At 39.1% G+C, this 18,578-nt stretch overlaps 1 protein-coding gene across 2 annotated transcripts in view; it reads left to right on the plus strand.

The window, feature by feature from the left end:
- Window positions 1-18,578, plus strand: part of LOC145997213 (uncharacterized) — a 156,044-nt gene that overhangs the window by 36,763 nt on the left and 100,703 nt on the right. Inside the window, exon 1 of one of the 2 annotated variants that reach the window (XM_083133975.1) lies at window positions 4,320-4,455. The exons of the other annotated variant lie outside the window; for it this stretch is intronic. The gene's annotated coding sequence lies outside the window, so the exon portion shown is untranslated. Of the gene's footprint in view, window positions 1-4,319; window positions 4,456-18,578 lie in introns of those variants that run through there. 2 annotated transcript variants of the gene reach the window in all.

Raw genomic sequence — 18,578 nt, forward strand, 5'->3', positions numbered from 1 at the left:
TACAACATAAAAAAATAACGTTGTTGATTCAAATAGTCAGTAGGTGACTCACTAGTCACTACGTCCGTCCGGTCCAGTTTCTATTGCGTCACCACCTGTAGGAAGGGAACAGGAATTATGTATTTTCCAACAGTGCCTTACATCGCATTGCATTCCCGTTCCCAACCAATCACGTGGCTCCTACCCGACTGCCATGCCATCAAACTGTTTAAATCCAGGTACATACAACCTTTCCTCTCCAACACTTGATGATCTCATGGTCTTGCGGACGAATGCTTTATTCCAAAAGCGTTCTGATCAGCACTTGCCAACCTTAAACCAAGATGAAAATTCTTTCAGTTCCTCTATTAGCTCCAGTAGTGTTTACGAGTTCGTCGAGGAGGAAGGTCAATAGTAATTCTTTTTAATGCTCACATGTTTGCTGTCGTTTTTCATAATTCTTGTTTGGAAAGACATTTAAAAGATTAACATTGTAAGATTTATGTATGACCTGATTTCCTTTTTTATTCAAAATTTTAGTTCGAGAACTAAAAATGAACAGAAGGGTTTCATTCCGGGCCGAACTAGAAGTCCAGCCTCAGATTATTCTAGTTACGGTTCGGATAGATATGCTCCGGTTTCATTCCAGTTTCAGTTCGAGAACTGAAAGTGAACCGAAAGGTTTCATTCTGGGCCGAACTGAAACTAAAACCCCAGATCATTTCAGTTACGGTTCGGATAGATATATTCTGGTTTCATTCCAGTTTCAGTTCGAGAACTGAAAGTGAACCGAAAGGTTTCATTCTGGGCCGAACTGAAACTAAAACCCCAGATCATTTCAGTTACGGTTCGGATAGATATATTCTGGTTTCATTCCAGTTTCAGTTCAAGAACTGAAAGTGAACCGAGAGGTTTTATTCCGGGCCGAACTGAAACTATAACCTCAGATCATTCCAGTTACGGTTCGGACATATATATTCCGGTTCCATTCCCGTTTCAGTTCGAGAACTGAAAATGAACCGAATGGTTTCATTCCGTGCCGAACTGGATGTAAAACATCAGATCATTCCAGTTCTGGTTCGGACATATATAATCCGGTTTCATTCCAGTTTCAGTTCGAGAACTGAAAGTGAACCGCAATGTTTCATTCCGAGCCGAACTGAAACTGAAACTGAAAGTAGGTTTCAACTGCAGTCCCTGATCCCAGGTACGATGTCCAGTGGAGGCTCAATGCACAGGTTCCCACTGTAAACTGTACATCCAATCGCCATTACATCAGAAGAAAGCTATGAACGTTTTGCCTCGTATTGTATGCAACATCAGATTATCGACATTCTTGTCTGTGCGTAAAGCAGGAATTCAAAATAGAAAAATGTGCTCACACTGTAAAAAGTTTACTGGAGAAATAGCGGTCTAAGACCATCGATTTCCAGTGCCACCTAACTGCGGTTAAAAAATTTACCATTAATGTGACTTGAATGATTAAGTTTTTAGAAACATATTCATGATGAACGCAACTGTAGTTTGTAAATATTATCCGTCTTCATAATAATGGTTGCGTCTCGTTTTTGGAATTTAACAGGAAGGCTGTTAAATTTTAACGGTAGAATATTGTAAAATTTACGATAAGTTTTGTGTGTATTTTTTATCGCTATTGAATTCACATGAACGCTACAAATACAGCTGTAGTAGTAGAAAAGAAAAAAGTGTCAGTGAAGAGCTACCTATATCTATGTTTAAGTGGATTGCATTGAGTTTACCGTAAACACTGGCTTAACTTGGATTTCCATGTGTTTGCTTCTTATCTCGGATAACTGGCTTTCTCGAGTTGTGAATGTTAAGCTCGCGTAACATAAACACGGAAGCTACCCTGACGGTAAATCCTGTTTCTTTCGACCACTATTCTTACCAGAAATCGAATGCGGGAGTTCATAATTCTGCAGAGTAACTGCTGTTAGATCTAGTTTGTTTTTCCTTGGAACCCTGTAGCTTTTTTGTGTTTGAATTATTTCTCAAGTACCAGTAACTGAGGTACTTTTTAAAATGACTAACTCTTAGTTACTTTTAAAAAGTAACTGCCCGATCACTCCATCCTTGTCTATATCCAATGCATATTAAAACTGAACTAAACCCACAGCGCTACAGCCCTTGAAGGGCCTTGGCTTACCTACCGACTGCTGGTCTCCCTCCCACACAGTTCCTCCGTTACCTGTTGTAGCGTGGAGGTCTTAGACCAGTATTGGGGTGACGGGTGATCAGCCCGACGAACCCCCAGCCGTTATTGTAGGTCTTCTTGACCGGGTTACGCTCATTCACTCGGAGCTTCCCAATTTCCTCACGATGGTGGGTTGCCACCGGCCCTATACGTAGGCCGAATAAATTCCGACCAGAGCATCCAATGCATATTACTCGTAAATAGTCCTTGTGGTATAGTTTTCTTCGAAAACATCCTTGAATTTACTCCAGCATTGCTTTAGCTGAAAGAGCTTTTAGTCCAGCTCGAAAGCAAGAAAATGCACTGTAATGGAAACTTCTGTTGTGAGGATAAACTTCATATATGGACACCGCAACTCTTCCAAGTCTTACGCAACAGGTACTTTTGTCATTTTGACTGCGTAACCCCAGATAGTTATTCCTGGCGAACAAAGGAACATAATGCAACTCCATATACCAAGAGTGCAATCCACCATACGAAGAGCGTGACCTTCAGTACAAACAACAGGAAACTTCATGTGGCTTGCTCGGTGCCTGCTTCCTTCTTAAAAGTATTGCGTAACTTCAAAACTGCCGTACTTGCGCACTTGAACCACTGAAGCAAGTACAAGACGCCCACGTTCGGTTGAGAATTTGAACCCCAACAAGATTCCCACATACTAAATCCTTTGATACGAATTATACAATCACAGACACGTTTGGGTTGTAACGATCCCATTGACTTTCAGTGGGTTCGTTACAACCCCAAAGTGTCTGTGACTATACCCATTGCAGGAGTGTAAGGGGTGACCTTTGGTAAGATACCAGAAAGTCAACCTCACTTCCCCTTAGTACACCCGGTAACTGCTTCTTGAAGGCTAACGAGGCTTTGGCGCCTGGATGCACGGCCAGGATAATCCTCTGTGGAGTTGTGTTGTCTTGTGTTTGTGCTTGTGCGTGCCCCTTTACAGTCTCAGCTAGGTAAGGGGATTTTTTCCTCGGAAACAATCAAAAAAGGTAAAGTGTTCCCCTGTGCTTAGCACCTCGGAAACAATATAGTTTTAATTCTTGTTAAGTAATGAATGCATGAATTACTTTTAAATATTGATTCTGAAATTTTATAACAGACATATTTTCTTTTCTTCTTATGGACCTGTCCTCAATTTTGATAAATCAAGGGGCTTCTCCCCATATTGTGGGACGGGAAAACTATCTTGTGTGCTGAATGCCCATAATATTAAAATCAATCAATTGTAGCTACCCCTTGTACACACTGAAATAATTTGGCACGCATGATGCTGTCAGTTCACAATCTATTTTTAATAGCTAAACCCCAAAACTATATTATCTACATTATCTCCTTATTCAAGAGAATTCAAACCACTGTGGATCTATTATACGACATTTTGGTACTTGTTTGTTACCTTCCTGGAACTGTGTTGTCGGAGGTAAAAACCGTTTAAAATTAGGCCTAGAACTTAATCTGCTCGGGATTTGCACATGTTTTAAAACACTTGTTAAAACTATGTTCAAAATAGCTATATATTTTTTATCAGTAATGCCTTTGTCGATGTTCTTCGACATGTACCTGTCATTCTAATAATAGCCTTTCTTTGTAATGATCTAATTTTTGTTACATACGTAGGCTATGTTGTATATTTTAGGCAGTTTACCCATATTTGGTTCGCCGTGAGAAACAATCGCGTTGTACATTAAGAATATGTATGTTTTTATAAGCGATATTGGAAGTCTGAATGTGTAAGAAGCTGTTGTTGCCAATTTATTTATTACAGACTCGATTTTGAAGTTACGTAACGAAATCGATGTGATTGTTACATTTCATATTTTCTTCTAATTTTACACCCAGATATTCAGCTTCCTTTACTCATTTAAGATTTTTTCGTCTGGGTTTTATTTGTGGGTATCTGTTAACATTCAGCTTACCCTTGGGAGATTTATAAAGTGAATCTTCTGGGTGGCAATGGTCAATTTCACCGTATCACACAAGTCCTCGAGAGAGTTTATTGGAATTCTGGACTTTCTGTCCAACTCTGTCCTTGAATTACCTTCTATTACGTCATCCTCATAAGCTATTGTGCTCGTGATCTCCAAAATATTTCCTATTTTTTTTTTTTAGAGCTGGCTCCAAGTTGAGATTCCACAATTCGGGACATCCCTTGTGTTGTGTTGTTGATTTTGAGGCCGTGAAGTTAGGATACCCGATATATGCTTTCCTGTCGGTGCAACAGCTCGCCGCAGTTCTCCATATGTTTCCCTCGAAAGGTCAGTGAAAAGATGGAGCCATCTAGGGATGGTACAGGTAGATGTAATTTTTAAAGCCTCACAACGCCGTCAACGTCTCTACAATCTGGGAGGGCCTCTTTTTTTCAGTTGGAGAGGACTCAAGGCCATTTGTACCCTACAACCTTGCACCGGAGAACCAACTGCAATCGACTAGATATATCGATATAAATGTCGATTGCATCTGTGTATAACAAGATCTCACTTTCATGTCCATATCGATGTATTATAATACAACATGAAATAATTCTTCCTTTTGAGTCTGCAAATACCGACATATCTAAATCTAAGTTAATAAAAACTGCATGAAGCACTTGAAATAGGGGAAGCGGGGGCTAGTTACAACACTTTATAAATTTTCAACTTCAAAAAATTGTATAATTTTTGCTTTTCAACATACGTCCACGAAACTTTGTAGTTAAAATGTGGGATACATTCCACTTGCACAGAAAATTTGAGAACCTCGACACTCATGTACTTTTCTTGGAAATTTAAAATTTCCAAACACCTAACTTTTGTTGCAACAGTGGATGGGGTATATTGCAACACATGGAAACATAAATGAAAGTAAGAACGTAAATCTTAATTTATTTAAAAATTAATGATACAAGAAACTATATGAATACGTATTATGTTCAACATATGCTGACATTGTAACAATATTTTAACTTCAAGTAGGCTTAGACCTAAATTTAGCATATTTGTGGTTTACAAATCCTGCGCTAGATAAAGAAACACTTTCTTTAATCTGAGAAACAATGATGACATAAAACGCATCGTCTTTCGCACATTCTTGAAATGTGCCCACCCGTCACAGTCTGTACACTGTACCCACTCCCTTCCATCATCTTCATACACCTGTTGCAACTTACCCCTTACCCACTTTACTTAACAAAAGTACGAAAATGTCTTCAACATGAATCTCATTATAAACTTGGCTGTTATTCTTTTACAGGTGAAAGTACATGTGTATCATTAATAGCAACATAGTCAACGACAGTTACTTGCCCTAGTCGCCAGTCACTTTACAATAAATTCTTCAAATTTTACTCACCTGGTCTGAAAACAACAATTCTTATTTCCTGTAACTGGTATCAGATCGCGTGCACCAACAATCTAGAAGGTTTCTTCCTCCACAAAATGCGCATACGCGAAGGGCAAGTTCGTTCTCGTAACTCTTCACGTTGAGGAGATATTAACAGTGTTGCAACCTAACCCTGTTGCAACAAGCCCCCGCTTCCCCTACCTATAACTTAACCTAACCTACAAGCTTAAGGAATTACTTCGCAGGCCCAACAGGAAAAACCCTTAGTGGTCTAACATTACATACCTACATTTGCCTGAATTGACATAGGAAAATTTCAGAGATTACTGTAATTTCTGTAATTGTACTGTGGCAAGCTGGCCAAGTTTACCCCAGCATAACAACAGTGGATTTTGAGCAGACGTGGAACCTTCTCTACAAGGTAGTATTCCAGAGCTAACGAACTCGCTAGCTCGGAAACCGTCGTGTACTACCACACACTAGTGTAGAGAGCCAACGTAGAAGGGGACTCAATCATTGTCCTAGGTGGAACTTCCTCGAGGTCTCCTTCCAACCAGGAAGGGAAAAACCTTATCGGGAGTGGTCCTACAGTTTTACTTGCCTTCCAAGTAGTAGGAACCCCCCTTCCCTTTCCTTGGTATTGAATCCGGGATGTTCTGTGTGTAAAGACATAGCTGTAACCTCTAGGCCTCCATGGTCGGATATAGAAACATATTCTACAAATGCTATTTTGCAACTTACGACATGAATATAATAGATTTATACTTGTTTAGTTCGTAAAAATTAGTGGTCGATATATGGTAATATAGTATATGGTTTAAAACGGAATGTTCCTGTTTTTCAAGTTACTTCACACAAATCACGTGCGCTATATTTTGTACACTATGCCATACCTATACATCAAGCTACTGTCAACAATGAAAATAGGAGATAGAGATTAACTAGCATTAATCCAGTAATCTAATCTAGCAAGCTAGGCAGCAGCGGCGATGGGACTCTTGAGTTGACTAGGCGTCGTCTAATTGAAATCTGGTTGGTTGGCCTTGGCAGTCCTGTTGGCTCAGGATTTGTCTATTTTGAAAACGCCTTTGAACATATTTAGCCTTAATAAGGATCCCGGGTTCGATCCCCGGCCTTGGCATGAGTGTTCTTTGTAAGTGTCCCATAGTTTCATCTTCGCGAGTAGCCAAAAGTGGCAGAAAAGCGAAGTAAAATAAGCCAAACCAATAAAGCAATGTAGCATTAAAAAAAACTAAACACGCGGGAACGGTGGTCGATCTCGCCAACTAAGTTGACGGGTTCGAACCTCTATCTGGACTTGCCTTGTAAGTGTCCTTTCATTCAATTCATCACATAATTACTCATCATCGCTATTAGCCAGAGGAGCTACTCAATCACATAGGATATACTTGCTTGCCAATCCGTCCCCGGAATCGAACTCACTCTTCCGGCCTCCAGGGCGAAGTTTTTCTGCCGGAACGAAGAGATACTATTATTTTATTATTATTATTATTATTTTCTTTTCTTTTCGTATGCATTTGCCGAGAGAATCAATGTATTATTGAAACCAAACAATAAGTATTCACAATAGTATTTGAATACACAGGGAGGAGCTGATGGGACTCCTGCCCCTTCCGAAAATTTTGCAAAAATCACAATTTTCAAATGATAGCAGTAAATAACTCGTGGTAAATGTGAACTCCTTTTAAAATTACGTCTGATTAACATTCTTTAAACAATCTTAATAAAATGAATTTAAGAACTGGCATTGCAAAATATTTTATAGTTTATCCCACCTCTAACTAGAAAACAGCTATATGATATTCACTTTTACAATTCCAGAATCCTCCGAAAAAAAAATATCCTGTCTACGCTAGTGGGGAGGAGGGAGAAATAGAAAGTTTAAACATATTGTTACGACAAAACGTCTACACAAGAGCTGAAGAGAGCGAAAACAAAGGCATTGTTGCGTTAAAATCTCGAGACTTTTTTATTTCCCACCACATAGTTTTGCTTCATTATACAGACTAGTTCGTAATATTTTATAGTGGGATTAAGTGCGTTACAATGATCGTATTGTTGTCAATTCGGAGTCGCGAGAAAATAAGGTATAGTGTTACTGCACGTTCAATGGTGCATGGGCAAGTTCTTTCAATTGGTTACAGAAAAAGAGTGATTTTAAAGCGAAATGTAGAGATATAAATACATTTATGGTAGCTATTTCATTTGAAGAATTTTGTTATAGTATTACGGCTTAAGAAACGTCCGTGCATCTGCAATTTATGTTGTTTTGTTTACTTACAAATTGTGGTTGTACGTTGTTTGATCAAGTTAATTCAATTTTGTGTTCACAGCAAGACCACAAGCAGATAAGAGCAGAACCATAGGCGTGCACAGACCCAGTCTCTCTCCACTTTTCGTGTATATCTGTAGTTGGCCGGGAATTAAAATTTAATAGAGAATTTTTGTCTTAAGTAAAGGTAGAATATAATTCTTTTACGTCGGGCCGTCAGTTTTTGAATGTAGCTCCATAGCTACCGTAATGAGCTTCAACAATGTATACTTATTGCTTTGAGGGTTAAACATTGTTGTGCTCCACGCTGATAAAGAAGCCCTCCAGTTTCGGCGCCCATGTTTGTGTGAACTGCGTTTAGAATAATATATAACGCAAATTTACGGAAATAACATAAGCTTTGTTCTTTTGAAGTAGGGACTAATTGCATGGCAATTGCACAACCTCCTGACAGTATAGATACGAATGGTGGTTTCAGCTTGGAAAATAATTACGGAGTTTTTCATTGTAAATTGTGTGCTGCGAGTACAATACTGTGCTCAAACGGACGAATGGCAATCTCGGCTCCGAAGGTTCTGGCTTCGAGTGTTGGCCAGGACATATTACGTCATCGGTGACGTCAGACTTTCTGCTGTGATTGGGCCATTGGATGGCTGTCAAAGATTTCGGTGGGCCACATCTTCAAATAAAAAAATATTTTGATGTTCACATTGTTAATACGTGATGCAAACAAGGAAGGTTCCCAAAGTTAATGTACCGGGTGTTTCAGAAATAATTGAGGGGTTACAAAAATTTATTGCAAGTAAAGTATTGAACTTACGTTAATGAAACCAGTTCAGAACAAACGAGGAAGTCAAACAGTTTGTTTTACACTTACAAATGTTCAATGTGTACACCACTGGTGGCACGGCACTCATCAGCACAATAGTCTAGTTCTTGCCACACTCGCATCAACATGGGCCTGTCGATAGTGTCCATCGCTGCGATGATACGCTCCCTTAGGGCTGCAATATCACGCGACATTGGTGAGAAGTCACACGGTGTAACGCCCGGTGATCAAGTTCAATAGTTTACTTGCAATACATTTTTCTAACCCCACAATTATTTCTGAAACACCCGGTATATGCATTTTCATATTTTTTACCACAACATTTGTGCCTTTTACATTTTGACAGAATGGGCTATGGCTCACTCATGCATTACATGCCTTTTCAACTACTTCATTCAGTTATCATCAGAATATTGACGTAACAGGTGTTACAATGCTATTTTTAATCCCCATTATCTGATAACTATTTGCAATTCAAATTACCTGGCGTTAGTGTCGCTTCCACTATGTCCACTGAACACGGCATGCAATGTTTAAGTACATTTCTTAATATATCTTGATGATACGTCGAGAAGAGAGACATTTTTAGTTTGCGAAATGTTTTCGTACATTGCGAACGGAGTGTGATCTGAGGGCTGTGTCAAGAAATTGGAAGAACGATTCGAGTGAAGCTTTTACTTGCTGATATTGGATATGGCTTGTGTTTTAAACATATTTACTTGATTGAACCTACAAAGCTCTATCAGGTGAAATACGTTAACAGGTAATTGGTGAGAAAATTTTTGATATGTTCTGTGACAGATATTATAGTGTAAGCGTATACTCTATATTGCATGAAAGTACTTTAGAACTAACTTTTGGCTTGGCAGTTATGCATTTTGTAGTTTTTATGAATGTCAGTACATGAAACTTCCAATAAAAGCAGATTACCACAGTGAATTGAAATCCGGAAACTTTTAGTACTAAGTGTGGCATAGCTTATTTTGAGATGATTTTTGTCTTGCATGTTTTAAAATATTCTGGAAGGACACCATACAAATGTTAACTAAATGTCATGGACGAAGCTTTCGGTAGATATCTTGGGATAAGCCTCTGAATATCTTAAACAGTTGTGTACTTTTCCTGTGATCTCCACATGTGTCCGTATGCCGAAGCAATCAAACCCATTGCAGATTTCCAGACATTCTCGTCACCTTACATATCAGAGAACTGGTATCTCTAATAAATATTCATTAACATAACATAACAGATGTAAAGTTAGGTACATAAATATTACCCCACAAATTGTACATGACGGAGTTTGTTTCAAGAACGAAACTGTTGATAACATCTGCACCAGCATGAATGCAATTCCATTTCTTAAAAACGTGTAGGATGTAAGAGAAAAACGAATTAACTAGTGACGGACAATTTGACTGTACTCTTGTCTATCGAGCGATTTCTGTTATATCCTCCTCTTGTGATGTCATGATTTGTGCAACATTGGATGGTCGTAAAGTCATTCCCGAATGAAAGAAACGTATCCCACGACTTATGAAGATATTGATTTCTGAAGAAACTTTTAGTTGAAAGCAAGCACGAAAGGGGACGGGGTAGTTTCGTTGGCTAGCCACTGATATTTCCAGCTGCGACAGCAAAAGTTCTTCTGAACTGGAATTTCAGTAATTTTTAAAGTAATTTGCCGCACTCCGTGGCGGAGTGGTTAGCACATCGTGCTAAGTGACCAGTGATGCCGGGTTCGAATTCCGGCCTCGGCGGGGGTGTTCTTTGTGAGAGTCCCTTCATCAGTTACATCATATCATCACTCATCCTAATTTTCGCGATTAGCCAAAAGAGGCAGAAATGTGAAGTAAAATAAACTAAATCAATCAATCAATTTTAAATAATTTAACATTTTATGTACACTCCTGTTCACATAAAGTGACACATTTTATAATGTTTGACACTTGAAGTACTTGCCACTTTATCTGAACAGGATTGTACGTATAAACCGTGCACAAAGATTTCTATGGTTGACGACAGGAGAGAAATATTAATTTTAGGTAATACACTGATTTTTTTTCTTTTAAACATCCCATGAAAATAATGATAGTATGAATCAATTACCTGGTTGTTCGCATGTTACGCTAGCCGTTAGACTATGTAGGCCAGGTGTTGTGATTTATTTAATCCAATCATATTTTCCTCGTCTGGAAATTAATCTAAAATAGAAATCGTGGTTCAATAACTAAAAAGTACACTTCGAAAGAAACTGAAGCATTACAATTATTTTGTCCATCGAGTTAAAATACGTTCTATTCCTGCAACAGGCGCTTGCCAGCTATCCTGAATTATCCGGAAGTCTACCGAAAACAAATTATATGATCTACTAAATCTTTTTTTTTTTGTACGCACGCATATAAATGACGTGGTCTAGTAAATACATATGAAAATAACCATATGGAATTATTAAGTGTAATTATTAAGAATATACTAATAAAAATCAGGGCTCTTCCTTGGCTTAGCTTCCCTGATGCCCATTGTCCCATTTCTTTTTCCCTGAGCATTCAAAGGTTCTCATTTCCCAAGTCAAGTCCGAGAACGAGATTAGTCGAGACGAGACGATAACAAGAGACGAGACCTCCGTAAAACACTGATGAGACCGAGACTTAGTGTCCGACGAGACTTGTGAGCTATGATAGGTAAACCAAATTTACTTAGTATGCAAGGTGTTCCGAGAACATTTCCAAATGTAATTTTGTTCATTTGTTTTGTATTACGTATTATTTTACGTAGCTTTTGCAACTTATTAGAACAATCGCGACAATGAGAATGAGTGAATTATACGAAAGCCAAGTATGGAAAGATACAAAGTAAAATCGATGCCGGGACTCGAATCTAGAAACTTCTGCGCCGATATCGTCATTCGAGCACTTCACGCTGGATCGCTCAAGTGGAAAATAAATTACTGTTAAAAATTGTTTTGTTGTGTGTGTGTAAGATATGCTAACCTATTCATTTACACGTATATAACAATTGAATTGAATTTGAATTGATGTTTTAAGTCCACTTTATGCACAGTTACTCAGTTAGGCTAATCGGGACCGGACTTAGAGTTTAAAGTGGGATCCGAACAATTGTGCAATATGCCTCCATCAGGTATCGAACCCGAGGTCCCTTGACTACAAGGCGACGACGTTACCCTAGAGTTTAAAGTGGGATCCGAACCACTGTGCAATATGCCTCCATCAGGTATCGTACCCGAGATCCCTTGACTACAAGGCGACGACGTTACCACTACGCCATCGGGGAGGCTCTCACGTATAGAGTAATGTAATACGATTATACAGGAAAACGCTTCTTTCAAGTAAATTTTTCAAAGACTTTAACAAAAATTTGAAATGACAAATAGTCGAATAGCATTGTTCGAGGCCTTTTAACATATAACTCTCCCAGACCAGATGTACCATTTTGTAACCATAAATCTTAGTATCCGGGTCGTAATAAAAATAGCTGGGTCTAATATATGAGCTTTTGAAATAAAGTTTTAAGAAACCTGAAGAATCGAACAATTTTTAGATTTAATATTCTGGATGCCATCCATGGTGGTTCTTTTGTAATTAGTGAGTCTTTGGTGTACGAAGGCTCCTCGCTGGTGCAAGTTTTACCAATATCTAGACCAGCATACCTGTGCGGAATCACAAGAAAAAGTTTTTCTTCTTTTTTTGTCATGCAAAGGGAGTCAATGTGGGGCAGCAGACGACTTTCCGAGACTTCCGTCGCGTGACTGGAAAGTTAGTGAGAAATTCATGAAAGACAGGAAGATGAAATCCGGTTCCCTTCATCAATATTTGCCAGTTATCGGAAATGGGACGGACTTCTCTGCCCTTTTCATAAAGCGGGCATCCAATCTGCATCCAATCAGTATTACGTTTCTCCTTGAAGGGCAGATGGGGCTACCAGACTCCAAAAGTAAATAACGTTTCAGTCCTATGGTTTCTAAAATAAAGTCCTTATTGATGAACGACAGCCAATTCTGGCCGGAATAATGTAGAAAAGCAGACTTTACCTGTTCTATAAGTGTAAATATTCAAACACTCGAATATTCAAATGTTAAAAACATTATATGCTGTTATAATGAAAAGGCGTAAGGACTAAGCCTGAGTAAAGAATTTGGTGTACTCAGGAGCATAGTTTTGAATAAGTTGTTTGTACGATGAGAAGACCTTTTAATCAGGCACGTAGCCAGGGGTAAAGCTAAAGGGGCTGAAGCCCCTCCCGAAATCCTACAAATATCTAATTTAAATGCTATTTTGATTGTTAATAACAGAAATAAAATTATAACCACAGTAAAAAATGCATTACATCGAAAAAAGTTTAGTGTTTAATAGAGCAACCAGGTTATATTTTTATATTCTGCCATTTAATCCAAATAGCTTTCAAAACTTATAGTTTTCTTTGTGAGAGGTCACAGAATATAAACTTTATGAGTAAAATTTACCACTAACTGTTAAAGCCTTTTTTTGAACGATTGTGTAAAAGTTGATAACAAAATACAATAACTATGATATTCAGTACACTAACTGTACAAAATATGAGAAAAATAATGTTCAACTATTGTGTTAGATATTCAGTGATACGGTGGATTGAGTAGCAAAGTCTCTCCATTTATGTAATAACAATAAATTTAGGTTGAAATTGGCATACTTAATAACTTATGGTAGTTATTGTAAACTAACAATAATTATTATTGTCATCATTATTTGTACCAATCAAGTTTTATCTATGGCCTGACCCCCTCTACAAATATTTCTGGCGACGCCTGTTCTGATTAGTGATGACCCCCCCCCCCCGAAATAAAATTTTGGCTACGGGCCTGCTTTTAATGTACTATTTCAAAGGTGTAGAAAACTAGTATATTTGACGTTCTAAATTACCTCAGTAACGATATACATGGATATATTTTGCCTATTTTTTACATTTTCAAAACCCTGCGTGAACTATATTTTTAGAACCCAGAGAAGAACTTGGGTTATAAACTTTTTGACTAAATTCTGTAAGTCGAGACTCCTTGAACCTACATTTTTGTACGTGCTAGCGAGCGCTTCAGGTTGGAAGACGGAACATCCGTATACGTTTCGGGATCCAAATTCTGTTGAAATTTTCTCACATATACTGTATATATGCATAACATTTTCCGAGCTTAACAAAATAACTAGCAATACTCATAGCAATTTTAGGACATAACTGGACTGAAATTTTGAAATATACTATCTTATTATTTTCATCGTAATTTTCATGTGACGACATTATCATAGTATTTACAACAAGAAAGGATAGAAAATTGTATTTGTACGGCAGTAAAGAGTTTTACGTGGAAGTTATCTGTCAGGGTACATACTTTATCGTGGATGTTAGTTAATATAAGGCTAGCGTGCGTGTGAGGTTTCAAATTACCACTGCTTTGTGAAGCATGTATAGTGGCACAAGATTTATTCCTTTCTCCGGGTGAGTTTGAGATTGAATTGAGGTTTTAAGTCCACTTTATGCACAGAAAGACTAAGCGGGACTGGACCTACAGTTGAAAGTGGGATCGGAACTACTATGTGTCTCCACCGGGTACCGAATCCTGGACCCCTCGGGTGAGATATGAAAATGAGGCTCTGCACAAAAGGGAATGTCTAAGGAGCTCACAGGCTTTCAAATATGCAGAAACAAATGAATTGGTTCATATTGAAGTGCAAACACATTCATTTGTTCCTGTCATAGCTACCTCGATATTTTACCCGTGCTAGAAGATGTCGAGATTTTCATAAAATACGCAACGAAGTCCGTCACAAGAAGTGTCAGTCGCAAGGAAACCTAGATTAGTGACTTAACACATAACAGAAACCTTAACAATTTGCAACGAGACATGGCCAGAATTGGATTATGTGATTGGAGGTTATCTATCGATCGGGCATCCACAGCGTTCTATCAGTGTTCCACTTATTTCCTTCGATCCTTTCCTTGCAGTTGCACACAGAAATAACCGTCATTGTATCGTGCCACGTCCGTCAGAAGTTCTGCCCTTTTGCAGGAGATAAACTATTTCCTTTTTGTTTTCTCTTTCTCTCAAAAACTTTCTGCTCTGGCGCTGCGCCACATATCGAACGCTCCGGAGAAATCAGAAGTAAAAGATGGACGAGAGAAATCACTTGCACATAGGGCAACTGTACGGTTTTGGATTTAATAGAACTTTGAAAACGTTCCGGAAAGTTCTCTATCTACCCTTTTGTCACTAAACCCTCACAAATGTAAGCTCTTCATTAATAATAATAATAATAATAAAAATAAACTTCCTACAACCATCCACGTTTTCAAATTTGATATCATTATACTTGTCTGCGGTGTTTGTGCACATACATAATTTGGAAAGCGGTTAATATCTTAGTTACGCATAAAAATAAACAAACTAACGATATCTGTATGAAAACGCATGGAATGGGAATGAGGTAAGGATAACCTTAAAAAATAAATGGAGAATATTCCAATCAGTCTTTCTTTCTTCGTATGGAGCTCTGTCTGTTGAAGATTTTTATGTTACATGAATAGAGATAAATATAATGTTAACATTGTTATGAATGTTAATGTCGATGATTCCTTACTATTAGAGTAGACGTCCGTGGTGAAGTGGTTAGCACAGCGCGCTACGACGCCAGGGTTCCCAGATTCGAATTACAACAGAATAACAAAAATCAAATCACATCTTTGCTATTAACATGCAAAGTTAAGTAGACGTTCCCCATTGCCTTTTACCTACTATATGTCGAGAGAGCACGTTCGCCTGGATTAATTTCTTTTTGCCTGTGGTATGTATCGAATCTATGGCTATATCACAGGTCACTCGTGAAGTCGATCCCCATCACCGGCAAAACAAATAAAAAAATGTGTTCACAAGAAGATAACCAAAGAGCCGTTCTCTCGGAATGTAGTGACAGAAGAATAATAAGGTACACAATGAATAGTGTCAAAAGAAAATATATATATACTTTTATTTTCTAAGGCTTCCACTCTTAACAAGTAGTCTCAATGAAGTTGTACTTTCATTGTTACAAAAGGTTCATTGGGAAAACCATTAGAGGCGTCAATGCTTGTATCTTTCCCGAAATAGGTTTTGCTTATCTTGCACCTAATCAAAAAGTTGCAACAGAACAGAACCTGTATGTGTCTAATTATGGAAATATATTACTCCCGAGAGCACCTGTTCTAGGTGTTCACATTTTCCTTTTGTTTCTAAAGGACATTGACCCGACAGTGGTTATACGGTATGCTAATGGAAAATTATTCTTTGGACATTTCGAAGCTTCTTGAACTTAATTGCAATCAAGCGAACAGTTAGAAAGAAACTTTCAAAATTGTCTCATGTAAATATACAAAAGGGGTCCAGCTTAGCCGGAAGGTTAACGCTCTGGCCTGTGCTGCAAATGGTCCCAGGCACGATCTGTCGGGAGCCAAGGTTCCGGTGGTCGTTCAGCATCGTGAGGACAATTGGGTGTGCTTGAAAAGAAGGACAAGGCTGCTGTGTTGCACGGCGACGGTGAGCTTCGATCCACTGACTAATCGTCGCAAAAGGAAAAGCAACGGGTCGCCAGAACAACCGCGAAAGCGATTAAGCGCGAAAGTGAAATATTCATGATTATTCAGTTTCGCGGTTATTCCTGTATCCAATTTTCGTTTCGCGCATAATCCGTTTCGCTGTAATTCCTTTCGCGGTTATTGCCTTCGCACTTAATCCGTTTCGCCTTTAAACCTTTCCCGCTTGTTCTGTTTCGCTCTTGTTCTTTTCGCGTTTAATCCGGTGTCATGTTTCGCGGTTCTGCCCTTTTCGCACTTAATCTCTTTCGCGGTTATTCCACCATCTCAAAGCAACTTCAGAGGTTTTCACCTTGATGATATCTAAGGAAACAGGGGATATATAACTGTCATCATTCACTATCGACAACCCCCTGTGTAGATCAATGGAGATTTCACACTGAAGCGACACGTGTCCCTTGAGGATTTCACCAATCGAATGGAAGCTTATGCGGCCAGTCGTTCCGGTACGATGTAAAACTTAGCTGTATTGGCTCGTTTTCTAACGAGTGCCACTTCGGTCTGAAATCTTCCTTAAGTACCTTTTCTCCCGCGGAATCCTACGTTATATTCGAATCTGTGGCGTAGTTGTAGCAGGAGGGGAGAGGTGCAAGTCGCGACAAGTACACGCTTCAACTCTCTGTGTTCTTACGCTCGGCAGCCATATTGCAACTTTCACTTAGCAGAGGCAATGTTCACTTCATAAACGATCGATGCCACTTGGACATTTTATCGATAACACTGTTATTTAGATAAATTGAGAAATTCATGCCACATTTTCAATTTAAGTCGTAAATAGGCGGGAAGCATTGTGATGTTTGCTTGCTGTCTGCTTTCTGCTTCCGTAGTGTGCGCCTGCGCCGCAGAGCGCGGTGGGTGACGTTCGCGCTGACACCTGGGGAGCAAAGTGGCAACTGTACTGTTAGGCAGCATCTCGATTCGGGCGACTTTGAAAGCGACGGGAAAGAACGCAAAGGTGTTCTTGCTGATTCGGACACGGCCTTAGTTTGAAAGCAGTGTCTCCAAGGAGAGAGCGTATGAAAGTGAACGAAATTGGAAGGGGAGGACTAAATTTAATATATCTCTTATCAGATGTAAAATGCGTTTTGAAGGCGGCTATGTAATGATGAGATTCTTCTTCATTGTTTCAGAAGGATGAATTTCCTTTCCTTGTTCAATCTATTGAATTTGTTTATCTTGTTTTGCTTTTCCCAAGTGCAGACAGTGAGAATATGAACGCTGCAAGCATGGACGTCCGCACAGTCTTTTCCAGGGATGAGCAAGCAAGGTATTTTTTTTCCAGCGGGGGGCGAAGACACATATTTTCCCCCATAATTGAAATACCCCCCTCAAAAAACACCCTTATGATAATTAACATAAATTACTATGACTGAAATGAAATTATGTGTGAAATATATCCTTTTTAGATGGACATTCATGTTTGATGGTGTAGTGCCCAGCCCCTTGCGCTCCCCCTCCACTTCCGAGCGTCCATAGCTACAAATTTGCAATGCTGTTACAACGTCACACTGCCATGTAAGCCTGACTCAGAGTGTAGGCGTGGTTACTCGCCCCTTCTTGAGTCATCAAGTAGTTTAACTTTATGAATATATTGTTCACACTGCATACAAAATAATAAGATGCGTTACAGTTTCACATAAAATGGAGTAATTCTGAAAGATAAAAGGAAAGACGCCAAACCACTGAGGATGAGAAAAAGCGCCAAGAATCATTTCGGTGTAATCGGTGAATTAGCCGTTCTCCCATCTTAGCAGCTGATCAGAATTAATGTCAGGAATACTTCCTAGTTTCGCTTTCATAAAGCTTGGAAAACATGGAACGTTTGTTATTCTGGGGAAGAACCGAAAGAGCGGAACGTGTGACTCAATAATCAAAGAATCAGTCGGGACGTGTCATCCGCCTCATCGCCCTTCCGCCTACCCACCCGTTCCTACTCCCGTTATTAAGGTGGGTGTTAAGTTGAGCCGCGATAAACAGCAAAGTAACAAACAAACAAGCAGCAGAAGGCACAGGTGTGTGAAGTGTCTCACTGGCGTCCACGAGAAATGCATTAGAGCCTTCCCGTTAAAGGGGCTGCTAACGAACTTCCTCGGTGCCTTCTTGCATATGCTACTTGGATCCTTGTCGACTGCTGTGGTTCAATATGTTTACGTAAGCGGGTTATTTTTATAATTCTGGACAAAGTTATAGAAAGCCCGACCGTATCTTCCTCATAATCATAACGACGCCAGTTCTTGTAAGGACATCCACGTGGACGCCTCTTAAGCTTAACGCTTACTAAGACGCTGAGGAACGCTGTAATATAACGCAACAGACTTCTGGCA

The sequence above is a fragment of the Lepisma saccharinum genome, chromosome 13, assembly GCF_977018435.1.
Source record: "Lepisma saccharinum chromosome 13, izLepSacc3.1, whole genome shotgun sequence".
NCBI lineage: Eukaryota > Metazoa > Arthropoda > Insecta > Zygentoma > Lepismatidae > Lepisma > Lepisma saccharinum.